Raw genomic sequence first — 27,051 nt, forward strand, 5'->3', positions numbered from 1 at the left:
TGAGCTAAAATAAGTAAGGATTGGGTTGAGAATTTAAATAAATCTTGTGGAAGAACCTTGTAACCAATTTGCACAGCTACTGTTTAATAAATTGCTCGAATGACCTGAGACCATGAATATCTTCCTAATTATGGTTCACTTTTGTTATGTTTCAAATTAGATTTAAGTTGCTAGGATTTCCTGAATATTGTAGTAATTTATGGAAAGCTTAAAGCGAGGTATGTTGGATAAACTACTCTCTTATAATTGAATTCTAAGATTTTCCCGTAAGTTTCAAGTATGGTTGGTTTAAGTTCCTTATTCTCATGTTTCGAGTTGTTCCCAATAAATTCAATCATCTTGAGTAAGCAAAGTGTCGATAATTATGTATTCAAAATATGTTCCGAATGGTCCTATCACATTATGTTATCCTTCGGGAATGTGTTCAAGAATGATATATGTGTTAAAATGTTATGGCTTTGAGTCATGTTTCAAATGAAAGTTAGTATGCCAAATTGTGTTAGAAAAACTCAATATGCTTAAGACTCTTAATTTCTCATATGTGTATCTAAATTCTTGATTGGAAATGTCTTATTGTTGATAATCTATAAAGATGGTTGGAAGTGAAATAAGTGAATTGGGGATATAAATTGTGGCCAACGTGCCAAGAGTGAAAGTTATACTTGTGTCCAATGGTGCCAATGAAATGAAATGATGTGAGAAAGATTATGAAAAGAGCTTTGATTCAACTATTCCAAAATTGACTTTGAAAATAGAATTGCCTAAAAGCTTATGAACTCAAGTGATGCCCATATGTGGCTTTTTTAACTAATGGTGTGCTTTATAAGTAGTTTCAGTGTGTTTTGCATTCTTACGTATTATTGGGTGGAAATTGTGTATTTCCCTTTTTGTGGAAAAGTGTTTCAAGAATAAATGATGTGTTACTCGTTTATGATTTTAACTTGTGCTTCGATTGCCAGCAATTTTACTCCATTTCTTGGAAAGAAATCCATTGTGTTTAAAGTCTTCATTACTGATGATCTTAAAATTGTGATTTTCGGGATATTATATATGTTAATATCTATGATGATCATACATGAGAGGGATAAAATGGAAGTGTTGAATATCAAATATGGCCACCGTGCCTTGAATAATGAATCTCGTGAATGGCTAAAAGAGCCAAGGGAATATTGTTGTTGTGATTGGTTGAAACTACTAATGGAGATTTATACAATGTGAAACATGATGAGGTAAATATATTTGTATTTATGTTATCTTTGTGTGCAAACCAAAAATGTTTTTGGGAGTATCGATAGTCACCGAGGAAGGGTAGGTTCAAATAACCTAACCCCGAAACTAGATGTGCCGGTGTAGGAATGGATTGTGATTATTCCCTTTCTTTGGGATGAGATTGTTGTGATAAAATCATTTTCCCTTTATTGGGATGAGATGATTGATAGAAAAGGATGATGTCGATCCACACGACATTGTGGTTAGATGGCCTAGCCGATCGGGTCGTGATCGGACGCCATGCCGCACACACAGTGGTGATTGTGCTGGAAATTATAATTGAAATTGTGATTGTGGTTGATGTCTCGGATGAGATGGCCTAGCCGATCGGGCGTGATCGGACTCCGTGCTAGTACTATTACATATGTACGAACGTCCCTTTTTTCGGGGGTGCTGCATCTTCAATGGATGTAGGTGGTTCATCAGCGAGCAGCTTTGGTCCTCATTAGCAGTCACTCTCTATTCAGCAGGTTTTGTTGAGACCTACTCCATTCCGAGATTTAAGTCATCTTACGTTGTATTTTTTACTATGAGGTATAGCCCGGGCCTTGTGGCCGACACTTCTATTCTTCAGTTCTGTTGCACTTAGAGGCTCTTTAGACAGGTTGTGGGTGGTATTTGATGTTGGGAATCGAACTAGAAATGTTGGTCTTTGGAAAACATGTTTTTCACTATATCTATAAACTTGTAATAATTTGGAAATTATGAACGAAGTTGCTAATGGAAATGAAATGGGAGTTGCTAATGAAATCTTTTCAATATTTGATTATTGGAGTACATCTTCTCTTTGTTCATGGATGAGTTTGGGTACAAGAAAATCTAACAGGCTTGCTCGGCCGGGTTTATTCGGTTGAGCGGCGATCGCGCTCCTTTCGGGGCGTGACATGTTGATTGTTGATTGTTGATTATTGATTAAATGTGTTGTTTATCTTATGGGTGATTAAGAATGATATTGATTGTAACAATTTGAGATCTTAGGATTAACTAGGAGCAAGAGGATGGGTTATTGGGTGTAGAAACACCATTAATAAAGGCTATGATGCTTTATGCCTACCAAGTGTTTGATAAAATATCTAAGTGACTAAAACATGAGCATTATCGCTAATATTGGTTCATCTTGATATATATTGCCCTAGTGTATTGTTGAAAGAGGCAACGAGCTTTGTGATACGCTTAAAGTAAATGTATGTGAGGCAAAGTCTCTATGTTTGTGAATGTTTATGAATCTCCCTTTGTCTCATTCTTTATGACTATTATGAATTGCATCATAAAGTAATTATACCTCAATTCCATGAATAGTAGTAGAACTTTTGTTATCTATATAACATAGTTTCATAATTCATTCTATATCCCATGAGCCTCAGTTATGACATATCAATTTATTATGAATACATGTCTCAGTGCAGTTCTATTAGACATTCTAGTATTATGTAACTCAATATGATTCAGTATTGCACTATCATGTATTGTAGTATGATTTTCATTTCCTGATTTTAAACCCTGAATGATGAACACCTGTATTTGGGCCTGAGGCTGCAATTTATGCTTTATGAATCTGTGGGCGTGAGGCCGTTGTTTATGCTTTATGCATCTTTGGGCTTGAGGCCGTAGTTATGTATATGTACACTTGGGCCTGAGGCCGCAGCTTGTGCACATATATATTGAAAAGATGGTAGAACAGGTTGTAGAGAAGTCTTTTCAGAATGCAGGAACCATCAAAGCCTTGGAGCACAGGTTAGCAAGCTTGCAGTACGATATTTATCCGCTTGGTACTTCTCTTTTCCATTTCTTCCAGCAACACCAGAAATAGATGGTGTCTTTAAGAGAACAAATACACCACTTGAAAAGTGATCACTTTGTGCCCTAGTGCATTCTCACCCCAAAGATATTCCCCTCCTCGTCTTGATTATCCTTTTTCTATCTTTTTTTATCCCCAAAGAAAAAGCCATATAGCTGCTCATAACCTATTTGCTCAAACTACTAAAGAACCCAAATTTGATATTGCAAAATTAGTTTGGGAAAGTAAAGATCAACTTGCAGCCTAGAGACACGTGAAAAGAAGAGGGAGGTAGGAGAAATCTCAAAAAATGCCAACTATGAGAACCTCATGATCTCTACCCTTCAAATACCAAGCCTCTATGTTGTTGAACCACATAGTGATTTAGAGGAGGTAACATATCAAGGGTTTGATACCCAACAAACAGAGCAACTTACTTATGTTTCTATCCAAGAAGTTCCAACAGAGGATAGTTTTGAGGTAAGTACTATTTCCTCCCAATATTCTTCAGAAGAAGAACTTCCTCCCATTTTCATGAATCAGCCCATGGAGCCAGAGGTCTCCGAAGTTGAAGATGATTATTATGTGATGACTTATGAGTCAATTCCAGAAAGGAGATATGATTCGGCAATAGCCAAATAGATAGGTACTGGTTTCCATACCTTTACCTTGGATGATATAAAAGTCTCAAGATTTCCCCAAAGAATCCAAGATTTCTACACTTGGATGGTGACCAAGAATTTGGCAGAGCGAGAAATTTACATAATTCTATCAGAATTCACTTTTCACCGTTAAGGTATTCTTCGATACTGGTGGAATTCCCCTGGGTTGCAGGACAATAATGCTTTCCTTACTTCCAAAAATTTTACTTTTAACATTAGAATCTTGCATGAAGTTTTTTGCGGCGATCAAATTTGTATCATCCCTACCAAAGATGTTGACGGGTCGAACCATGACATCATAGAAGATAAATACCAGTCAATAACTGCTCCGAAATTAGTTACATTAGGCAAGCCATTTTTTATGCTCTTGATGATATATGTGCAAAAAGATCTACTCTAAAACAGACAATGAAGAATGATCCAACACTTGATAGAGCTTGCCCAGGTTGGACTTGATCATATGAAAGAATGATTTCTCATGAGAGGCGCCAAAGAAGAAGTTCCAAAGATTCAGGTTTCCAAAATTCTCAAGCGACATGTCAAAGTTCAGAAGGAAAAAAAATATTTTCGAAGGGGAAGGCATGGTAATGCAAGAGGAAATAGAGTATGTTTTATTTGTAATAAAATATGACATTTTGTGAGGAATTGACTGCAATCAAAGCAGTGTATTAGACTTCTCTCTAAAATTACAGACTACACATGCTTTCATTTTAGCAAAGATGACGATCATGAATCCGTTTCTCACTTGAAGATGAGCCCACATAAGAGAATCTATTTTCCCTGGATGTTTATCAAGAATATCATGATGATCATTACCAAATTTCAGAACCAAATCCAAAGGTCAAAGAAGAGATCCACAGCATCACGATGATCCTGCAAGAAGAAATCAAAGTCAATGCATCCAAGTGGGATAAATAAACACATGTCATAGCTTTCGACCACTCGCACCTTAAAAAGCCAATCAAGGATACTTTTGCTTTCCATATGATACATCCCATGTAGCACTCTCCCTGTGGATATAATCCAGAGTATTTCTTTGAATGAATAGATCGAAGCATATCTGACCATGGAATGGACTGTGCACTTTCACATCGAAGGTAGAAATGTGTAGTGGTTCAAGGTTCGTTTCGAATGTCACTACCCATGAGAAATTGAATGTTCCTTCTAAGAATGCCTTGAGGAGTTAATAGAACACTATCGGGTTCCCAAAAAGAAAAACAAGAAGAACAGAAATAAAAGGTGCAAATCATCTGCAGAATGCCTTCCATAAAGGTATAAATACCTTGTCAGCTATAACCTTCGGGAATGGCCAAAATTTCCAGAGAAAATGCCAGGCCAATCACCCTAGTTGGGAAGATGACGAGGTAGCCGCTTTTTCCAACAATCCTGAAATACTAATATATAGCCCTATTAGCGGTGGATATACCCATGATTTTGCACCTCTTGAACATTTCAGCAAATATGGTGCAGATCATGTCCCCAAAAATCCCCAAAAAGAATGTTGTTTTTCTCCAAGGAGAAAAACCACCATCTAGTGACTTTGAAGCAACAATCAATTGTCAGTCTGAAAATTATATTTCTCAAAATAGAATCTTGAACAACATTGATAGCACTGTTAAAAATATTTTACACACTCAAAATAAAATGCTTAGCAGTGTGGAAAATGAGAAAAAGGTCGAACAGGTTGTCGAAAAGTCTTCCCAACATACAGGATGCATCAAAGCCTTGGACCACAGGTTAGTAAGATTTCGGTACGATAATTGTCCGCTGAGTACTTCTCTTTTCCATTTATTCCACAAAGTGATGGTGTCTCTAAAGTGATGGTGTCTCTACACAACTACACCTCTTGAAAAGTGATCACCTTGTGCCCATGAAACCCATATGTACTCAGGTCACTTCTCTTCTTCCCACAAGTACATTCTCAGCCCAAAGTTATCCCCCTCCTCGGCTAGATTATCCTTTTTTTATCTTTTCCTCTCCCTAAAGAAAAATCCATATAGCTGCTCATAATCAATTTTCTCTAACTATTAAAGAATCCGAATTTGACATCGCAAAGTTAGTTTGGAAAAAATAATGCACTTGCAGCCTAGAGACACCCGAAAAAGAATAGAGATATAGTAGAAAGCTAAAAAAATGCTAACTATGAGAACCTCAAGATCTCTACCCTCCAAACCCCAAGCCCCTATGTTGCCCAACCACATAGAGATTTAGAAGAGGTAACATCTCAAGGGTTCGATACCTAGAAAAAAGAGGAGCTTACTGATGATTTGATCCAACAAGTTCCAATAGAGGATAGTTCTGAGGTAAGTACTAATTCCTCACAAGTTTCTTCAATAGAAGAACTTCCCATTTTCATGAATCAGCCAGGGAGCCAGAGGTCTTCGAAGTTGACGATGATCATGATGGCAGGACTGATGATCCCATTCCAGAAAGGAGATATGATTCCTCCGCAACCAAACAGATAATGAAGAATGCTCCAACACTTGATAGATCTTGCCGCATGTCATATTTAATCATCGGAATGAATGATTTCTCGTGCCAAGCACCAAGGAAAAAGTTCTAAAAATTCAGGTCGCCAAAATTCTCAAGCGATAGGTTCGAATACTAAATACTTCAGAAGGACACCTTATCTCACCGCATGCGTTTCGACCCTAATCCTAATACCACCGCATGCGTATCAATATCACAACATATCACAAATTGTACTTCAAGTGCCCAATATCACAAATTGCTAAAGAAGTCAACAACAATAGTATTTCCAAAATAAATAGCCCATGGCTAAACCACTATATGCATAGGAGTCTTAACAATAGTGACCGAAAGTGAATAACTCCACAAGAATGGTATTTCAACAATTTACAACGTTACCTCAATGTGAACTACGACCATTATAACTGAATACCAAATTCAGCAATAAGATATTCCAAGAAATAGCAACTTCAAGTAAGGGACTCATCTGTTAAATAATGAACAAGGAATAGAGAGGACAATAACTTCAACTAAACATGTGAAGACAATTAGCAAGTGTTGTGACAAGTATTAACGTTGACAGTAAAGCATGTGAAGATAGACTAAAGATGATGAATATAACATATTATGGCAACTCAATTAAAGGCATGAAAGGAAAATACATAGCTAAAACCGGTCAATTACAATATTTAGCACGTGTACACGCTCGTCACCTTGCGTACACGGCTTCCACATATCACAATTAACACAAAACAACACCAATCCTACGGGGTAATTCCTTGACACAAAGTTAGGCAAGACACTTACCTCATAACATGCTAAATCAACCCACTAGTAAGTTCCGACAATTATCCAACACGGAATGGCTGGAATCTTGCCAAAACAACTTCATACCATAAATACAAACTATAGGAAGCTATTCCAAACAATAAAGTTGCAATCTTTAAAAAGAAACACAAAGTCAACTTAAAAAGTCAACCCCATGCTCACCTCTCGGAACCCGACCAAACTTACAAAATATGAACACTCATTCGATTACAAGTCCAACCATACAAGAATTACTCAAATATGACTTCATATCGCCTTTCAAATCCCCAAATTTTAGTTTAAGAAGTTTCAAAAATTTTCCCAAAAATTTACAAGTCAAATCACTAATTAGAGGACAAAAATAAAAATAAATTCATGTAATATAGCCAAATCTGGGTTAGAATCACTTACCCCAGTGATTTCTTAGAAAATACCTCACAACATCGCCATAAACTTAGCTCTCTAGGTCCAAAAGATTAAAATGTGATAAACCCCTCGAACACCCCCTTTTCTGCCCAGCGGTTTTCGCTTTTACGGGCACACTAACGCACCTGCGGAAAAATCCATCGTAGATGCGATTCCAACTAATGCCATAAAATTCTGCTTCTGCGGAACCTCGACCGCACCTGCGGTCATTCACAAGCTCCTTATAGTTCTACTTCTATGAAATAACACTCGCGCATGCGGATGCGCATATATGCTCAGTTGTCCGCACCAGTGAACCCAGGGCTGGGCTGGCCTTCTCCATTCCTGAGATACACCCTCACACACCTGCATGTCCGCACCCGCGGCCAAAGCCTCCGCTGATGCGATGACACCGAAAGAACAGACCTCATCAATTCAACAAAGTCCAAAATTATACTGAATTCAATCTGAATCAGACCCGGGGCACTCGAGACCCCTTCCTAATATATCAAAACATTCCAAAACACATAACGAACCTACCTGTCACGCCCCAAAATTGGGGAGAGTGACCAACGCTCAACCGAGTGAACCCGGCCGAGCAAGCCTATTAGATTTCCTTCTACCTAAACTCATCCATAAATGGAGATAATGCATATTTTCATTAATTAGACAATAAGGTGATCATGTCTATAATACCAATTCATTACCAAAAGTTTCATCATTTTAAAGTCTCGAATTTTACACACATGTTTCATAACAAGTAATACAACCATAACATAACATTGTTTGACCTTCCCAGCACCAATATAATACCCAGACTATGTCTACGAAGCCTCTATAGATAAATAAGAGTACTATGATAATGCCGACAACAAGGCCCCGGCTATACCTCAAACACATTACACAAGGAACAAAAGATACATGACCCCAAAATGATGAGGGCCCACCAAGTCAGCTGTGAAGAGGGTGTACCGCTGTCACTGATCAATGTCTTCTTTTGTGGAACCACCTGCATCCATTAAAGATGCAGCGCCCCGGCAAAAGGGACGTTAGTACCGTCGAATAGCACTAGTATGTATAACTAAACACCTTCATAGTAGAATGAATAATATTACGAGGAGGAACAATCATAAAATCAATGGAAGCCTCAAACAATACCAAAACATCAAGTTAGAACCACATAAATTTTCAAGTAAATTTCCATATTTTTAAGTTGTAGATCCTTAGTACCGATGTATCATCGTTCACAATACCAATACCACCGTACTTTTAGCACGGAGTCTGATCACGACCCAGTCGGCTAGTCCATCTCATTTGAGGCATCAACCACAATCACTCTCAATACCAATACCACCGTACCTTTAGCACGAAGTTTGATTACGACCCGATCGGCTAGGCCATCTCATTAGAGATATCAACCACAATCACAATTTCAATTACAATTTCCAATAAAATCACCACCATGTGTGCGGTAAGGCATCCGATCATGACCCGATCGGCTAGGCCATCTCATTCGAGACATCAACCTTTTTATATCAGTCATTTCATTTCATACTTCTTTCACATATTTTCATTTCATTGGCACTAATGGCCACAATTATTAAAACATTATTGGTTTGATGCATTGGAAACTAGACTCAAAGATCTTTAATTTGATAGGTAGATTACCTCCTACGTCTTTATAGTTTGGTAGCACCATGCGTTTGATGTAGGATGTTGTGCGAACTGAGACATCCTTTCCACTTAATGTATCCAATTTGTTCCACACAAATGCCTGCCATTCACAAAACTCCTTAGTATGTTGCAACACACATTAAACACATATTTGCATTTCAAAATGATGTGGTTCTATCCCATGGGTCTACTTTAATACTCGAACACGTTATTCCCAAATACTGTTGGCGCACCTTAAAATCTTAAATCATTAGGAAATTTTAACGGAGCCTTACATTATCCCCCGCTTAGGATCATTCGCCCTCAAAGAGTGCGCCATTGACACCTAATGTGACTTAAATCTTTATCTACACACCAAAAGCTCCAAAATTTGGCTAACTCTACTAATTTCCAGAAATTTTGACAGAGTCTCCCCTATAACTGGGCCTATCCACATGTCAGAGAATCCCATAAACCATTCCTAATAACATATACATAATCTGATGACACAATATAACATAAAAACAACACCGATCGTTGACTCATAAGCAGTATATTACGAGAAAGGAACACCATTGGCATAAGTTGTACAAATGAACATTAGAAAGGAACGATTACATAGCTATTCAAACAAATAAGGGTACTTCTTCTTCATTTCTTCCTCGGCCTCCCAGGTGGCCTCTTCAAACTGTTGGTTTCGCCATAACACTTTCACAGAGGCAATTTCTTTATTTCTCAACTTTCGGACTTGGCGATCAATAAGAGAAACTGGAATCTCGGCATAAGTCAATTCCTCATTAACCTCAATAGTCTCGATAGGAACAATGAGTGTCGGGTCTCCAACTAGTTTTTTCAACATAGACATATGAAATACCGGGTGCACTAATGACGTCTCAGGTGGTAGCTCAAGCTTGTACGCCACCTCACCGATCATTTAAATGATTATGTAGGATCCGACATACTCGGGCTCAATTTTCCTTTCTTACCAAATCGCATTACACATTTAATAGGGGAAACTTTCAAGAATACCCAATCATCTTCTTTGAACTCCAAATCCCTACGACGAAAATCTGAATAGGACTTCTGACGACTCTGAGTAGTCTTCAACCGCTCCTTAATGATCTTAACTTTTTCAATGGCATGATGCACGAGGTCTGGCCCTATCAACTTTGCTTCTCCAATCTTGAACCACCCAATGGGAGATCTACATCTCTTTCTATATAAAGCCTCGAACGATGCTATCTGAATGCAAGCACGATAACAATTGTTGTAGGCAAATTCTATGAGTGACAAATGATAATCCCAACTACCTTTGAAGTCTAGAACACAAGCACACAACATATCCTCAAGCGTCTGAATAGTCCTCTCTGCCTACCCGTCAGTCTGCGGGTGAAAGGCTGTACTAAGATTCAACTGAGTACCCCGACCTTGCTGAAATGTCTTCCAAAAATAAGCTGTGAACTATGCCCCCCAATCAGAAATGATATAAACTAGAGTGCCATGCAACCTGACTATTTCTTTGATATACAACTGAGTATATTGTTCCCCTATATCGGTAGCCTTAACCGGCAAGAAGTGTGCTGATTTCCTGAGTCGATCCACAATCACCCAAATCTAGTCAAACTTACGAGGAGTAAGAGGTAATCCTACCACAAAGTCCATATTAATCATTTCCCACTTCCACATTGGAATTTCTATGTTCTGCACCAACCCACCGGGCCTTTGGTGTTCGGCCTTCACTTGCTGACAATTTGGACACTTCGCCACAAAGTCTGATACATTCCTCTTCATATTATTCCACCAATAGACTTCCTTAAGATCATGATACATTTTTGTACAACCCGGGTGCACGAAATACCTTGAAGAGTGAGCTTCAGTCATAATTCTTTCTCGATGACCATCCACGTTTGGAATACATAGTCGTCCTTAGTACCTTAGTGTACTATCATCCATGCCAAGAGAAAAGTCCATGGTCTTATGTTTATGAATTCCCTCTTTCAGTTGTGCAAACAATGGATCGTTGTATTGCTTCTCCTTCACTTCCACAACAAGTGATGATTCAACCCTATTTTGCACAATTACCCCTCCTTCACTAGAGTCCACAAGACGAATTCCCAAACTACTCAATCAGTGAACTTCCTTGTCCAATGGCCTTTGATATGCCTCCAAGTGTGCTAAACTAACCATAGATTTCTGGCTAAGAGCATCCGCCACAACATTAGCCTTCCCCGGAAGATATAAAATATCAATGTCATAATCCTTGAGTAATTCAAGCCATTTTCTCTGCCTCAGATTCAACTCCTTCTGTTTGAAAATAAATTGAAGGATCTTATGATTCGTGAATATATCCACATGGAACCCATATGAATAATGACGCCAATATTTCAATGCAAATACCACCGCTGCGAGTTCTAAGTCATGTGTTGGATAGTTCTTTTCATGATTCTTTAGTTGCCTAGAAGCATAAGCTATCACCTTCCCATGTTGCATTAATACACAACCAAGCCCGATCCTTGAAGCATCACAATATACAAAAAATTAATCTATACCCTCTGGTAGGGTCAACACCGGTGTCGTAGTCAATATTGCTTTCACCTCCTGGAAACTCTTTTCACAAGCATCTGACCATTGGAACTTAATTGCCTTCTGCGCTAATTTAGTCAATGGAGAGGAAAGAGTAGAAAAACCCTCCACAAACTTTCTGTAATATCCAGCTAAGACTAAGAAATTGCGTATCTCCGTAGGAGTTGTAGGCCTCGGCCAATTCTTCACACCTGCAATTTTCTAAGGATCAACCTTAATTCCTTCACTAGAGATGACATGACCCAAGAATGTGACAGATTCAAACCAAAATTCGTACTTTGAAAACTTTGCATATAAATTTTGATGGTTTAGGGTTTGTAGAACCACCCTGAGATGATCAACATGGTCCTCTTGCATACAAGAATGTTGTCAACGAACAGTATCACAAAGGAAACAAGGAACGGCTTGAAAACTCGGTTCATAAGATCAATGACGGATGCCGGGGCATTTGTTAGCCCAAACAACATCACAAAAAATTCAAAGTGCCCATATCAGGTTCTAAAAGCTATTTTCGGAACATCCTGCTCTCTGATTTTTAATTGGTGATACCCGGATCGTAAATCAATTTTGGAGAAGTACCTGGCACCTTCCAATTGATCAAACAAGTCATCTATCCTTGGTAGTGGGTATTTATTTTTTATTGTGACCTTGCTGAGCTGTCGATAGTCAATACACATTCTCAGTGACCCATCCTTTTTCCTTACAAAAAGGACATGTGCGCCCTAATGTGACACACTCGGCCAGATGAAACCTTTCTCTAACAAGTATCTCAATTGTTCCTTTAGCTCCTTCAATTCTGCTTGTGCCATTATGTAGGAAGGAATAGATATAGGTTGTGTGTCTGGCATCACATCAATCCCAAATTCAATCTCACTGTCTGGTGGGAATCCATGGAGCTCATCCGAAAAGACTCCCGGAAATTCATTCACAACAAGCACGGACTCAACTGTAGGTGCCTCAGCATCGGTGTCCGTAACCTGGACCAAATGGTAAATACATCCCTTGTCGATCATCTTCGCGGCCTTAAGGTAAGAAATAAACCTACCCTTCGGCACCACATCATCCCCCTTCCACTCAATGACTGGCTCATTTGGAAATTTGAACCTAACGGTCCTGGTTCGGTAATCAAGCTTGGCAAAACATGAATAAAGCCAGTCCATTCCCATTATTACATCAAAATTGACCATCCCCAATTCAATGAGATTGGACATGGTGTCCCGACCACGCAACGTGACAACACAATCCTTATAAACCCGCACGGCCAAAATAGACTCACCAATCGAAGTAGATACAAAGAACAGCTCATGAAGTTGTTCTAGTTCTATCCCAAATTCCATAGCAACATAAGGAGTAACATATGGTAAAGTGGAACTGGGATCAATAAAAGCAGACACATCATGAGATTGGACAGTCAATATACCTGTAACAACATCTGGAAAAGCCTTCGAATTATGACAGCCCCTCATAGCATAGAAACGGCCGGATCCTCCCAAAATCTGCGCTCCACCCCTAGCTGCACCACGCCCTATGGGTGTTGGAGTGCCTCGAGCTGGAGGAGGTGTTGTGGATGTAGTAGCTGCAGAATTGGCTGGTTGTGCTAGCCCCTACCTGCACCCTGGCGGGACGAATGGCAATCCCTCTGAATGTGACCCCTCAATACGCATCCATAGCATATGGGTAAGTCCATGTAGCATATTCTTAGGTGTATCTTTCTACACCTAGGGCATGGGGGCCTCCGCTGCTATTGGAATCTACCACCATGATGACCCTGCTGATAGGAGCCCTTGTTGCCCTGATTGGGCGTGAAACAGCTCCACTGCTGCTGCTGACTGGGCCTTGCTGATGGTGCACTAGCCGAACACTAAGAAAAGGACTGAGATGGCCCTGACGACCCTCCCTTGAATATTGACTTACCACCACCAGAAAGACAACCAAAGTGGCCTGTAGACCGGGCCTTATTGCTACCCTCTCACTCCATTCTGTTATTCAATTTGTGGCTCTCTGTGGCTTGAGCGAATGCCACCATCTTACCATAGTTCATATCAAAATTCCAGGTAGCTGTAGCGGCCTCATTAATTACCAAGGGACTAAGGCCCTGCACAAACCAGCACACTCTAGCCTCCATAGTGGGCAACATGTAAATAGCATACTTGGACAGGTACGCGAATCTCATATGGTAATCCCACACACTCAGGCTACCTTGCCTCAGGTTCTCAAACTCAACAGCACGGGTTGCCTTAGTCTCGGCAGGCAAGAAATGATCAATGAAGGCATCGACAAACTCACCCCACTTTGCCGAAGGGATCCCTTCTTCATGGGACTCCTCCCACAGTTTAAACCAAGAAGATGCCACCTCTTTTAAGCGGTAGGAAGCCAATTACACTGCCTCCGTTTCAGTAGCACACATAACTCGTAGAGGTTTGTGCATATCATCAATGAAGTCTTGAGAGTCCTCCTCTCAATTAGTACCCATGAATACTGGAGGATCCAAATAGATAAACATGTTCACCATGGAACTAGAAGAATCCCCTGGCTGATTGGAAGAAGTGGGTGCAACATTTGATCTCTGGGCCTGGGAAGCCACTATTTGAGCCAACATCTGTATGACTCCCCTAAGATCAACATCAGAAACACCAGAATCACAAGTTGGAATTGGAGGTGGAATTGGTATATTAGTTGGAGGGACCAGTGCACCCTCAGTTGGTGTAGGGACAGGTGCGGTCTGTTAAGTTGTAATAGAGTCAGGTAGTGTAGTAACTGGAGGAATATTCTCACTCCTTGGTTGCTCACCCGCATCATTAAATATAGAATCAATTGCCACTCCTGGGGAGACATTAGCTTTTTGGCCAGTTCTTGCCTTCTTCTTAGGTGTCATATACTGAAAGTTAAAGCAAAGCACGAGTTAAAGAAGGAACAATCTTACTATCAGCTTTATCGCACAATCGTGAACATGAAAGAAGGGTATTATTCCTAAATGCCCATATAGCATCCTAACTATAGATGTGGTCAACAACACACCAATAAGAAGGAATCTACTAGACATGGCTCCGAGACATCCTAAGACACTTTAAAACCTTAGTCTCTGTTACCAAGTTTGTCACGCCCCAAACTCGGGGAGCGCGACCGGCGCTTAACCGAGTGAACCCGGCCGAGCAAGCCTGTTAGATTTCCTTCTAACCAAACTCATACATAAATGGAGATAATATATATTTTCCTTAATTAGCCAATAAGGTAATCATGTCAACAATACCAATTCATTACCAATAGTTTCATCATTTTAAAGTCTCCAATTTCACATAGTCTGAAATGGAACAAGTAATACAACCACAACATAATATTGTTTGACATTCCCAGCACCACTATACAACCCACACTATGTCTACGGAGCCTCTATAGATAAATAAGAGTACTATGATAATGCCGGCAACAAGGCCCCAGCTATACCTCAAACACAATACACAAGGAACAAAAGATACATAACCCCGAAATGAAGTGAGGCTTACCAAGTCAGCTGGGAAGAGGGTGTACCGCTGTCACTAATCAATGCCTCCTGCTGTGGAACCACCTGCATCTATTAAAGATGTAGCGTCCCCTACAAAAAAGGACGTTAGTACCGTTGAATAGCACTAGTATGTATAACTAACACCTTCTCAATAGAATGAATAATATTACAAGGAGTAACTATCATAAAATCAATGGAAGCCTCGAACAATACCAAAACATCAAGTTAGAACCAAATAAAGTTTCAAGTAAATTTCCATATTTTTAAGTTGGAGATCCTTAGTACCGATGTATCATCGTTCACAATACCATTATTCACAAAACCAATACCACCGTAGTTTTAGCACAGATTCCAATCATGACCCGATCGGCTAGGCCATCTCAATAGAGACATCAACCACAATCACTCTCAATACCAATACCACCGTACCTTTAGCATGGAGTCCGATCACTACCCGATCGGCTATGCCATCTCATTAGAGACATCAACCTCAATCAGAATTTCAATTAAAATTTCCAATACAATCACCACCGTGTGTGCGGTATGGCATCCGATCACAACCCAATTGGCTAGGCTGTCTCATTCGAGACATCAACCTTTTTATATCAGTCATTTGATTTCATACATCTTTCACATCTTTTCATTTGATTTCAAATTCTTTTTCCACTTTCAAACGTCAACATCGTCATTAACAACAACAAGGCTTTTCAATTCAAGACTTTAAATATTCATGGGAGCAACTAAGAATCTTAGGCACATAGAGACTTTTCACATAATTTGGCATAACAACCTTCATTCGAACTTGACTTGAAGTCTTAACATTTTCAACACACATCCCATACTTTGAACATATCCTCAAATGATAAGATAACACGATAAAAACATTTGGAATTCATATTGAACATATATCTTTCAACACAAGCATATTCGAAATGGCCAATTTTATAATGATCAATTCGAGACTTACACAAATTACACGAACACCGTGGGATTAAATTCTAAGAGAAGAGTTTAGCCAACATACCTCAATTGAGCTTCCTTAAACTCTAAAATGTTCTGAAATTCTTAGCAACTTCAATCTATTTTAGAAATACAACAAGTTGAACCAAAATTAGGAAGATGATCATGGTTCTAGCTCATTTGAGTATTTTATCTAACACTAGGTGTGCATTAAGGTCTGAAGGTCCTTTTATGGAGGATTCCATCATCCCACAACCCATGCTTTACCATTTTTAGCTCACAATCTTCCTACACCCTTTGATAATTCATGCATGAAAAATAAATAACTCCCATAACCAAGAATTGTCTTGCTAATTAACCATTTTTAGATAAATTTCGAAATTTAGGGCTAGTGAGTTTTCCTTGTTAATCTTCAAAGATTTGAGCATGAATTGAAGGACAATTTGTTGAAGATCACTCTCCCACTCTAGGGCACTCTCTCACTCTCAAAATATTAGGTTGTAGCTCAAAAATGACTTAAGCCCTCTCTCTACCCGACCTTGGGGTTATTTAATGGGCTCCTACGTGCGCGGCCGCGCACCTGGGCAAGTGGCCGCGCACACAAGGCAGAAACTCCCAAATATGTGCGGCCGCGCATATGACATAGGTCCAGTACAATGGCCATAACTTTCTGTATACATATCCAAATGACGAACGGTTTGATGTGTTGGCAACTAGACTCAAAGAGCTTTAAAGTAGGATGTTGTTCGAACGGTTTGATGAGTTGGCAACTAGATCACCTCCTAAGTCTTTATAGTTTGGTAGCAGCATGCGTTTGAAGTAGGATGTTGTGCAAATTGAGACATCCTTTCCACGTAATGTATCCAACTTGTTCCATACAAATTCTTGCCATTCACAAAACTCCTTAGTATGTTCCAACACATTGTAAACACATATTTTCATTTCAAAATGATGTGGTTCTGTCCCATAGGTCTCCTTTGATACTCGAACACGTTATTCCCAAATACTGTTGGCGCACCTTAAAATCTTAAATCATTAGGAAATTTTAACAGGGCCTTACACTACTAGAGGCCAAAAATCACATCAAAAAACATCAATTCTATGAATCATAGCCTAATTCAAACCTATTGAAACTATGAACATCCGACTTCCAAAACTAATGCCGATTCATACCAAAACAACTCCGATTGACCTCAAATTTTGCACACAATTCATAAATGACATGGCGAACCTATTCTAATTTCCATAATTGGAATCCGACCCCAATATATATAAAGTCAACTCCCGGTCAATCTTCTCAACATTCCAAACCTTCAACTTTCTAACTTTTGCCAATTCAAGCTGAAATGACATATGGACCTCCAAATCACTATCTGGACATGCTACTAAGTTCAAAATCACCATTTGGAGAACAATCAGAACTCCATTCTAGAGTCCTCTAAATAAAATTAAAACTACGGTTAACTCTTTCAACTTAAACTTCCAACTTTGGGACTAAGTGTCCTATTTCACTCTGAAACTCACCCGAACATAAACCAAACACCCCAAAAAAGTCATAAAACCATAATACAACATATAGGAGAAAATAAATAGGGGATCAAAGTAAAAATACTTAAAATAGCAGGCCGGTTCATTACACCGATCACGAGGAGTAAGTCCCAAGCACGTAGAGTGTTCTTGATGGCAGGCAAAATGTACTTCAAGTACGCAAAGTGGTGACACATTTGCAAAGCGTTGGATGGGAGTGGTCATCGTGATCATGAGTGGATGGTTGCATTCGCGTAGAATGGTGAGTTCAGCTTAGGTGTTAGACAGTAAGCCTTCGCGACCGCAATGTTTTTCAGTGTTCGTGTAGTTCAAGAGTGTGTTGTGCTTTGTGATTGCAACCATGGGCTCGCGTTCGCGTAGAGTCTTTTGGAGGACCGGGAAGTTTGTTCTTTGTGATCGTAAGGATATGATTGCGATCGCGATGGGTATGCCTGGGCATACTATTTATCATCTAAATTTCAAGGGTTTGGTCACTACACCATATTTTGAGTTAGAGAGCTCGGTTTTGGGCAATTTGGGAGGGGATTTTATCATGATTTGGGTTAGGGTAATTACGTTTTACTTGAATTTATTTATATTCCATGATTCTATCATTGGTTTTAGCATATAATTGGTTAATTAAAGTGACGAAATTGGAGATTTTGGTAAAAATAATTCCTAAAGTTAAAATTTAGGATTTGAAGGTCATTTTAGGTCAGAATTGGATAAAATTGGTATGGTTGAACTTGCAAGTGAATGGGTGTTCAGAGTTCATGAGTTTTATTGGATTTTAAGTTGTTGTCTCGGGGTTAACTTTTCGGGATGACTTTTTGATTTTGATAAAGATCGAAGCTTTATTGTTTGAAGTTTTTTTCTACAACATTATTTGATGATATTAAGTTGTTGGTGACTAGATTCGAATTGTTCGGAGGCATATTCGCGTGGGAAGGGATTTTTGGAGTATTCACTCGCGCGTTTTAAGATAAGTAATATATCTAATCTTGGATTTGAGGGTAATTAACCCTGGGAACTATGTTACATGAGTCATATTGAGGATTTAGACTATTATGAGATTTGTTTTACTATCGTGGCTTGTTATAAACATATTGTCGGGAATGGGTGCGTGCAGCGAGGTATTCATGATTAGTGGTGGTTTTAGACTATTATGAGATTTGTTTTGCTATCATGCCTTGTTATATCCATGTTTTCTAGACTTGTAAGTTTATTTGAGCCATGATTCATGTTAGAAACCACATATAGGCTATGTTCTATTTGTTTGAAACATCATTGGGCTTGTTCTTGCTGTTTATGATCTATTTGGCTATATTGCACTCATAATCTCAGTCATGATGCTATGTCTGTGTATGATATCTTTGTCTCAATACTTTCTTATTTGATTCTTCACATGTTGTTGGTGCCTCATATGTGTAACACTGTTTAACTGAGTTTTGTGAGATGTGATTACCTGAGACTTGAATAGTTAATGACTAAGATTGGCCTGTAAAGCCGATTTGGTATTAATTTTGAGGTGACGTGTATGCCATGCTCACATTGGGCTAAGTGTTATTGTTTTGGGGTGACACGTGCACTAGGCCCTATTATTTGGGCTATGTGATTATCATTAGTGCTTGGGTAGGATCCGCCTATCAGGAGTCTGAGATGCCAACAGTAGGTGCAGGCATATTGTTTTATATACCTGCTTGATGATGAGTAGTTATGCCAGCACCTGTACAATGCTAAATGTGATTATTCTTGATGGGTCCATAGTGATATAGTTAAATTGACATGTATATTTGACATGTAATTTCCTCATGCTAGCTAGTAAATTTATTATCCGTGTTGGACTTTAACGGTTATATATGGAAAGTATGCCTAAATTCCTGATATGTGAACGAGCTGAACATGATATTATTGAGCTACATGCATACACTGTTTTTCCTTTTTATCAGGAGTTGTTATTAGTTATTAATATTGGTATCTTAATGTTTCTTCTTATCTCGTCACTACTTTCAGACCAGGGTTAGTTTTGTTACTTATTGCATGGGGTTGGTTGTACTCACACTACACTCTGCACTTTGTGTGCAGATCCAGGTACTACTAGACGAGGTGATCTCTAAAGTTCTTGTAATGACCTGATTAGTCATTTTGAATATTGTAGCCACGTTCCCCTATTTATTGTCTCTTCCTTTTTCATTTATGGTTACGTGACTTGCCAGGATGGTTGATTTGGTTCCGGATGAGTTTCGGAGTGAATTAGGACACTTAGTCCCAAAGTTGGAAGCTTAATTTGAAAGAGTTGGCTGGAGATTAACTTTTGATGGTTCCGATAGCTTCGTATATTGATTTTGGACTTAAGCATATGTTCGGATGTGAATGTGGAGGCCCGTAGGTTGTCTAACTTCAATTGGCGACAGTTAGAAAGTTGAAGGTTTGGGAAGTTGATAGGCTTGACCGAGGGTTGACTTTATTGATATTTGGCTCGGATTGTGACTTCGAGAAGTGGCATAGGACAATTATGATATTTGGAACTTGCATGCAAAATTTGAGGTCAGTATGATGTGTTTGGGTTTGTTCGCCGTTTGTTTTGAATTTGGAAATGTTCATTAGTTCATTAGGCTTGAATTGGGATACGATTTGTGGTTTTGTTGTTTGATGTTATTTGAGGCTTCGAGTAAGTTTGTATTGTGTTTTAGGATTTGTTAGTGTAATTGGCTGAGGTCCCAAGGGCTTCGGGTGTGTTTCGAATGGGTTTAAGACTTTCTTCATGTGTTGGAACTTTTGATTTCTATGCTTCTGGTATCCTTCTTCGCGATCACGAAGAATGGGTCGCTATCACGTAGAGTCTTTGCTAGCACATGGATTTTTTCACTTCGCATTTGTGAAGAGAAGGATGCATTCGCGAAGCCTTGGGGTGTTTGTTCATTGTGAATGTGAGTGTCGGGCCGCGTCCGCATAGAAAGAAGTCGAGGTTGTATGTTAGCAGGCATTGCTCATCGCGGTCGCAACGACGGAGCACCAATCATGAAGCCTGAGGACATTTTGTCACCACGTTCGCATTTGTAGCATCGTGTTCGTGTAAGAGGTTTAGGGATTTGGTGAAATTTGTTCTTTGCGATCACGAATTCTTTTCCGTGATAGTGGAGAGTTGGTGAAATATAGTACTTTATTTTGAGGGTTTGGTTCATTTTAACATATTTTGAGTTGTAGAGCTCAGTTTTGTGCAATTTTGGAGAGAATTTTCACAGTTTTGATCGGGGTAAGTATTTTTGACTCAGAATTGCCCATTATTCATGATTACATCATTATTTTTATTATTTAATTAGTGATTTGTGTTGGATAAATTTGGTGTTTTTTAAAAGCTTTCCAAAATTATAAATTGAGGATTTGAAGGTCGATTTGAAGTCAAAAATGGATAATTATTTTATGGTTGGACTCGTATTGGAATGGGTGCTCAATATTTGTATGTTTGGTCAGGTTCTGAGTTTCGAACCCGGGTTGACTTTTTTATTTTTATTTAAGATTGAATCTTTATTATCCTGTCACGCCCCGAACTCAGGGAGCGCGACCTGTACAATACCTTCTACCCGAACTTACTCATTTATGATAGTAAAATCCAATTTATTATTTAATCAATGGGGAGGATCAAGTAAAAAACAACACCAATTCATTATATCAGTTACATCATTTATAAGCTTCCAAAATACATACTTTTTCATAGTTTTATGTGGAACATGTGATACAATTACAATATTACTAGTTTGACTTTTCCCACCCCAACATACCACCCACGCTATATTTTTGGAGCCTCTATTAGATACAAAAGAGTACAATGATAGTGCGGACAGCAAGACTCTGGCAATACCTCAAAACAAGGTGATAAAATGAACAAAACATACATGACCCCGAGTGAAGTGGGGCTCATCAAATTAGTTGGGAAAAGAGTGTAGTGCTATCGCAGATCAGTGCCGCCTGTTATGGAACCACCTACATCCATTAAAGATGCAGCGCCCCTGGCAAAAGGGATGTTAGTATTGTCGAATAGTACTAGTATATATGACTAAACACTCTCTCAAAGAAACGAGCAGTAATGCATGTAAGGACTAATCATAATATCAGTTAAAGCCTCAAACAATTACCAAATATCAAATTAGAGAGAGTATAAGTTTTTAAATAAATTTCCAAATTTTAAGTTGGGAAATCTTTGGTACCGGTATATCACTATTCACAATTTCGATTACGATTTCCAACACAGTCAACACCATGTGTGCGGCATGGCGTTCGATCACGACTCGATCGGCTAGGTCATTTCATGCGAGACATCAACCAAATCACAATTTCAATTACAATTTCTAACACAATCACCGCCAAGTGTGCGGCATGGCGTCCGATCACGACCCGATCATCTAGGCCATCTCATGTGAGATATCACCCTTTTCTATCAATCATCCCATTTCATATTTCTTGCACATATCTTCATTTTATTGGCACTAATGGTCACAATTGTATTATTTCTCTTGGCACATTGACCGTGTTACATATTACACATTTTGCATTACGTGATTCGTATTTCATGTTTCGCATTTCATGCACACCTTTTTACTTTCAACCATCATCATGGACTTTCCAACAACAGACATTTATATTCAAGACATTTAAGCATACATTTGAGCAAATAGGAGTCTTAGGCACATCACGATTTCTTACACAATCTTTCATTAGCTTTCATTTGAAACATAACTTGAAGTCAAGGCATTTAGATATTCAACCCACACTTTTAACACATTCTCAAATAGTAGTACAACATAACAAGAGTATTTTAATTACATATTGATCACGGATGTCTGTTGACACCGGCTTATTCGGGTAATCGATTCACAATGAGCAACTCGGGACTTACATGGATATTATGGGGTTCAATTTTTAAGAGAAGAGTTTAGCCAACATAGCTCACTTGAGCATCCTTAACTCTAAAATGTTGTGGAATTCATTGCAACATCAATATTTTAGAAAAGTAACAAATTGGATTAGGAAGATGATCATGGTTCTAGCTCATTTGAGCATGTTATCAAGCACTAGGTGTACATTAAGGTTTCAAGGTCCTTTTATGGAGAATTACTTCATCCCACAGCTCCTTGTTTATTATTTTAGCTCAACAATCTCCCTACATCCCATGATCAATCATGTATGCAAAATAATCCACTCCCATACCCATGAATTATCTTACTAATTGCCCATTTATAGTTAAATTTCGAAATTAAGAGATAGGGTGTAGAATCTTACCTCTAGGATGAAGACCTACTGTGCTTCCCTTGTTAATTCTTCCAAGATTTTAGGTAAGATTGGGAAAAAATTGATTGAGGAACTCTCTCCCTCTCTAGGGCCCTTTCTCATCGTAGAGGTAAGATTCTGAAAATGGGTAATTAGCAAGATATTGTTTGGGCATGAGAGTTGTTTATTTTACATGCATGTGTTATCAAATGGGTGTAGGAAGAGTATTGAACTAAAAATGGTAAGGAATGGTTTGTGGGATGATGGAATCCTCCATAAAAGGACATTGAAACCTTAATGCACACTTAGTGTTTGATAAAATGCTCAAATGAGCTAGAACCATGATCATCTTCCTAATTTTGGTTCAACTTATTATATTTCTAAAATAGATTGAAGTTGCTAAGAATTCCAAAACATTTTTGAGTTTAAGAAATCTCAATTGAGGTATGTTGGCTAAACTCTTCTTTATGAATTGGAACCTCAATATCCTTGTAAGTTCCAAGATATTTATTACAAGTTGAGTATTCCGAATACGTTTTGTGACAAAGATATATGTTCAATTCATGTTTGAAATGATCTTGTCATGTTGTATTATAAATTGAGCATGTGTTCCAAATTATGGATTGTGTATGTACGTGTTATGATTCCAAGTCGTGATTTATATGGAAAACTATTATGCCAAACTGTGTAGAGATTGTGATTTTGGTTACACCTCCACCCGCATATATTGGGGTGAGGCGGCAAGGCCGCTTTGTGTATGATTTTGGTATTGTTGTTGCACCACCACCCACCTATATATATTGGGGTTAGGCGGCATGGACGCTTTGTGTAGGTATTGGTATCGTTAATGCATTTCCACCCGCATATATTGGGATGAGGTGGCAGGGCCGCTTGTGTGAAAATGGGTATTGTGTTTACACATCCACCCGCAAACATTGGGGTGACGCGGTAGGGCCGTTTGAGTAGATATTTGGTATTGTTCTTACACCTCCACCTGCATACATTGGGGTGAGGCGACGAGGCCGCTTTGTGTGAAAATGGTTACAGAGGATCTCATCTTAAATTCTATAAATATTAATGATAGCACTTGATGAGCTTGCTTTGGTTTAAACGGGTATATATGATATTCTATTGTCGCCTTGATTCATCATATTCATACTGTACTTTCGAGTTCTTAAATTGGTGTTTGGTTTGCATACTAGTATTATTCGACATGTATTAACGTCCCTTTTTCGGCGGGCGCTGCATCTTTAATGGATCCAGGTGGTTCCACAGCGGAGGATACTGACCGGTGATTGCAGTGCTCATTCTTCCCAGCTGACTTGGTGAGCCCCGTCTCATTCCGGGGTTGTGCATCTTTTGTTTAGTATGCGTTATCGTGTTTTGAGGTATAACCGGAGCCTTTTTGCCGGCCCTATCATTGTACTCTTTGGTATTTATAGAGGTTCAGTAGACTAAGTGTGGGTTGTATATGGGTGTTGTGAATGATAAACAAGTTGTGTTGTTATTAAATCACTTGTTCCACTTGTTCCACTTTGAACTCTCTCTCTACCCAGCCTTGGGGTTATTTAATAGGCACCTACGTGCGCGACCGCACACCTGGGCAAGTGGCCGGGCACACAAGGCAGAAACACACGCGTATGACATAGGTCCAGTAAAATGGCCATAACTTTCTGTAGAAATATCCATATGATGAACGGTTTGATGCATTGGAAAATAGACTCAGAGGGATTTAATTGGATAGACCTATCACCACCTATTCCATTATATAGAGGGAGTGCTATTCATTTGAATTCGGGCCTTGTGCCAATTGAAAGATCCCTTCCACTTAATGTATCCAATTTGTTCCATGTTCTTGCCATTCACAAAACTCCTTAATATGTTCAAAACACACCTTAAACATGCATTATCAATTCAAAATGGTGTGTCTCTATCCCACAAGTCACCTTTAATACTCAAATACATTATTCCCAAATAACATTGGCGCACTTTAAAATCTTAAATCATTAGGAATTTTTTACGGGGCCTTACATTCTCCCCCACTTAGGATTATTCATCCTAGAATGAGGAGTAGAGTCCGTCCCCAAAACACTTAATGTCCCGACCCAAACCGATGGGCCGCGACCGGCATCCAGTACCTTACTCAACCGAGTACCAACGTAACGTATCTTTTCATATCACATTATTATAGGTAAATGAACCAGAAAGGCTGTCATGAGATGACTAGACTAAATCATGAGGGAATACTCAATATAGGGTGACCCAACCTGATATGCCGACTTATGCATTTGACGTAAGGGCCTATAAGGCCAGCATGATCCTTAATATACTCAAAACATAGGCCAACAAGGCCATACAAATATCCGTATACATGACATCTGTCTACATGCCTCTAAGAGTACATAAATATCATAAAGGTCAATACAAGGCCCCACCATACTAATCTATACATGTCCAAATCATACTGACCAAATAAGCAACTCCGGAGCAAATGGAGCGCACCAACATCTTCCTCTGAGCTGATATCTTACTTGGAGGACTCTCAACATGTCTATCGGAACCTGCAGGCATGAAACGTAGCATCCCCAGGCAAAAGGGACGTCAGTACAAATAATGTACCGAGTATGTAAGGAATAAAAATCAGTAAATAAAAGACATAGAGAAACATGGAGTAAAAGACTCAACATGTAAGTCTGAATAGCTCTGTGAATCATTTCATATTTATAATGTCATGCATATGCGTATAAATGTCATACCATGCATAGGTATATGTATTCATAAGATCATCAAGCCTCTGAGGCCATCCCATCATATCATCTCGGCCACTGTGGGCAAATCATCAACGTATACCAGCTGATCAAGTAGTGGTGCGTATAAAACGTCATAACCTTTTCCCATATCCCATATACATATAATATACCTGTACATAATTCCATCTGGTCATGGGTCAATGTACATGCATTGATGCATGAAATGCATAAGAAGTGCGTTAATAAGATTTCTCTTAATGTCATAAGATCAATATGCCTTTCGGATAACTTTATCAACTACATATTTTTTTGATACCCATGAACAAAAGATATAATAATAAGACACATGGGGAATCAAGAATATAGACACCCCTAGTATTTTCAAGAATAGAGTCATTTATGAAAGTTGCGTATTTTACTAGTTTCGTTTGTATCATTTGGATCATACCAAAAGGGAGAAGGGATAGCCTTAACATACTTGAGCCGATTCTCTTGACAATCCATCTAACACACGTCAATCATGATGAAACACGTAATGGCGAGATTGAAGTAGGGAAAAAACCAAATGATATACTTGAGAAAGGTTATACCGGGCTCCCTTAGAATTGCAAATCTCGTTGCTATTACATTGTGTAGTCTCGTATGAATTCCCAAATCCCCTCACATTTTCGTTCTTTCCTTTACCCTTTCTACAACTCTTCCAAATGAAATTATGTTATGGATTGAAGATAAGGTGTAAGGATTACTAATATGCTAAAGATAATTCATGAATTCATGACTAATAAAGTGTAAGGATGACTAAAATAAACTTCCCTTTCTACATGTTTGCCATGTGCATATATGAATTGTCACCAAAGGATGACCAAGGACATTGTCCATGTGCCACCTAATTACCTAAAATTAAAGAGTCATCATGTAGTCTTAATTCATTTCCACTTGTTGCCACGTTATGTTTCCACCAAACTTATGCAAAGATTTTAACTACTTAATTAATTTCCCACTAAAAATCCATAATTACTCAATTATCCCCATAATTAAGAATTATCTCAAATTACTTAAAATACTACTCACTTTTAACACGCTTTGTACATCATACTATCATGGTCGCGTGGTAACTTGTATGGCACTAGTCCATACATACAAGGTATTATAGGTTGGATCGTATTTTATCTCAAAATGTCAAACTTTGACGAAACTCATTTTATTTGATTTTCTTACCCTCTCACCTTCATGAATGTACTTATATCCTCTAAATAATCTTATCCTTGAGTTGATGTCAATTACCCTACGCCAAATCTAACGTACAATACTACGTGGTGTAACATCATTCCCCCCTTTGGAACATTCGTCCTCGAATGTTGATTGATGCACTTTATCATTCTCATAACCCATAGCTCTTGCGAATACTTTAATACTCTC

The 27,051-nt window shown here is 38.7% G+C and overlaps 1 protein-coding gene across 1 annotated transcript in view; it reads left to right on the forward strand.

The window, feature by feature from the left end:
- Positions 1 to 815: 815 nt before the first annotated feature.
- Positions 816 to 27,051, forward strand: part of LOC142176325 (uncharacterized) — a 195,130-nt gene continuing 168,894 nt past the window's right edge. The window contains exon 1 of the mRNA XM_075243477.1: positions 816 to 826. The gene's annotated coding sequence lies outside the window, so the exon portion shown is untranslated. The remainder of the gene's footprint in view (positions 827 to 27,051) is intronic.

The sequence above is a fragment of the Nicotiana tabacum genome, chromosome 22 (genome assembly GCF_000715075.1).
Source record: "Nicotiana tabacum cultivar K326 chromosome 22, ASM71507v2, whole genome shotgun sequence".
Lineage (NCBI taxonomy): Eukaryota > Viridiplantae > Streptophyta > Magnoliopsida > Solanales > Solanaceae > Nicotiana > Nicotiana tabacum.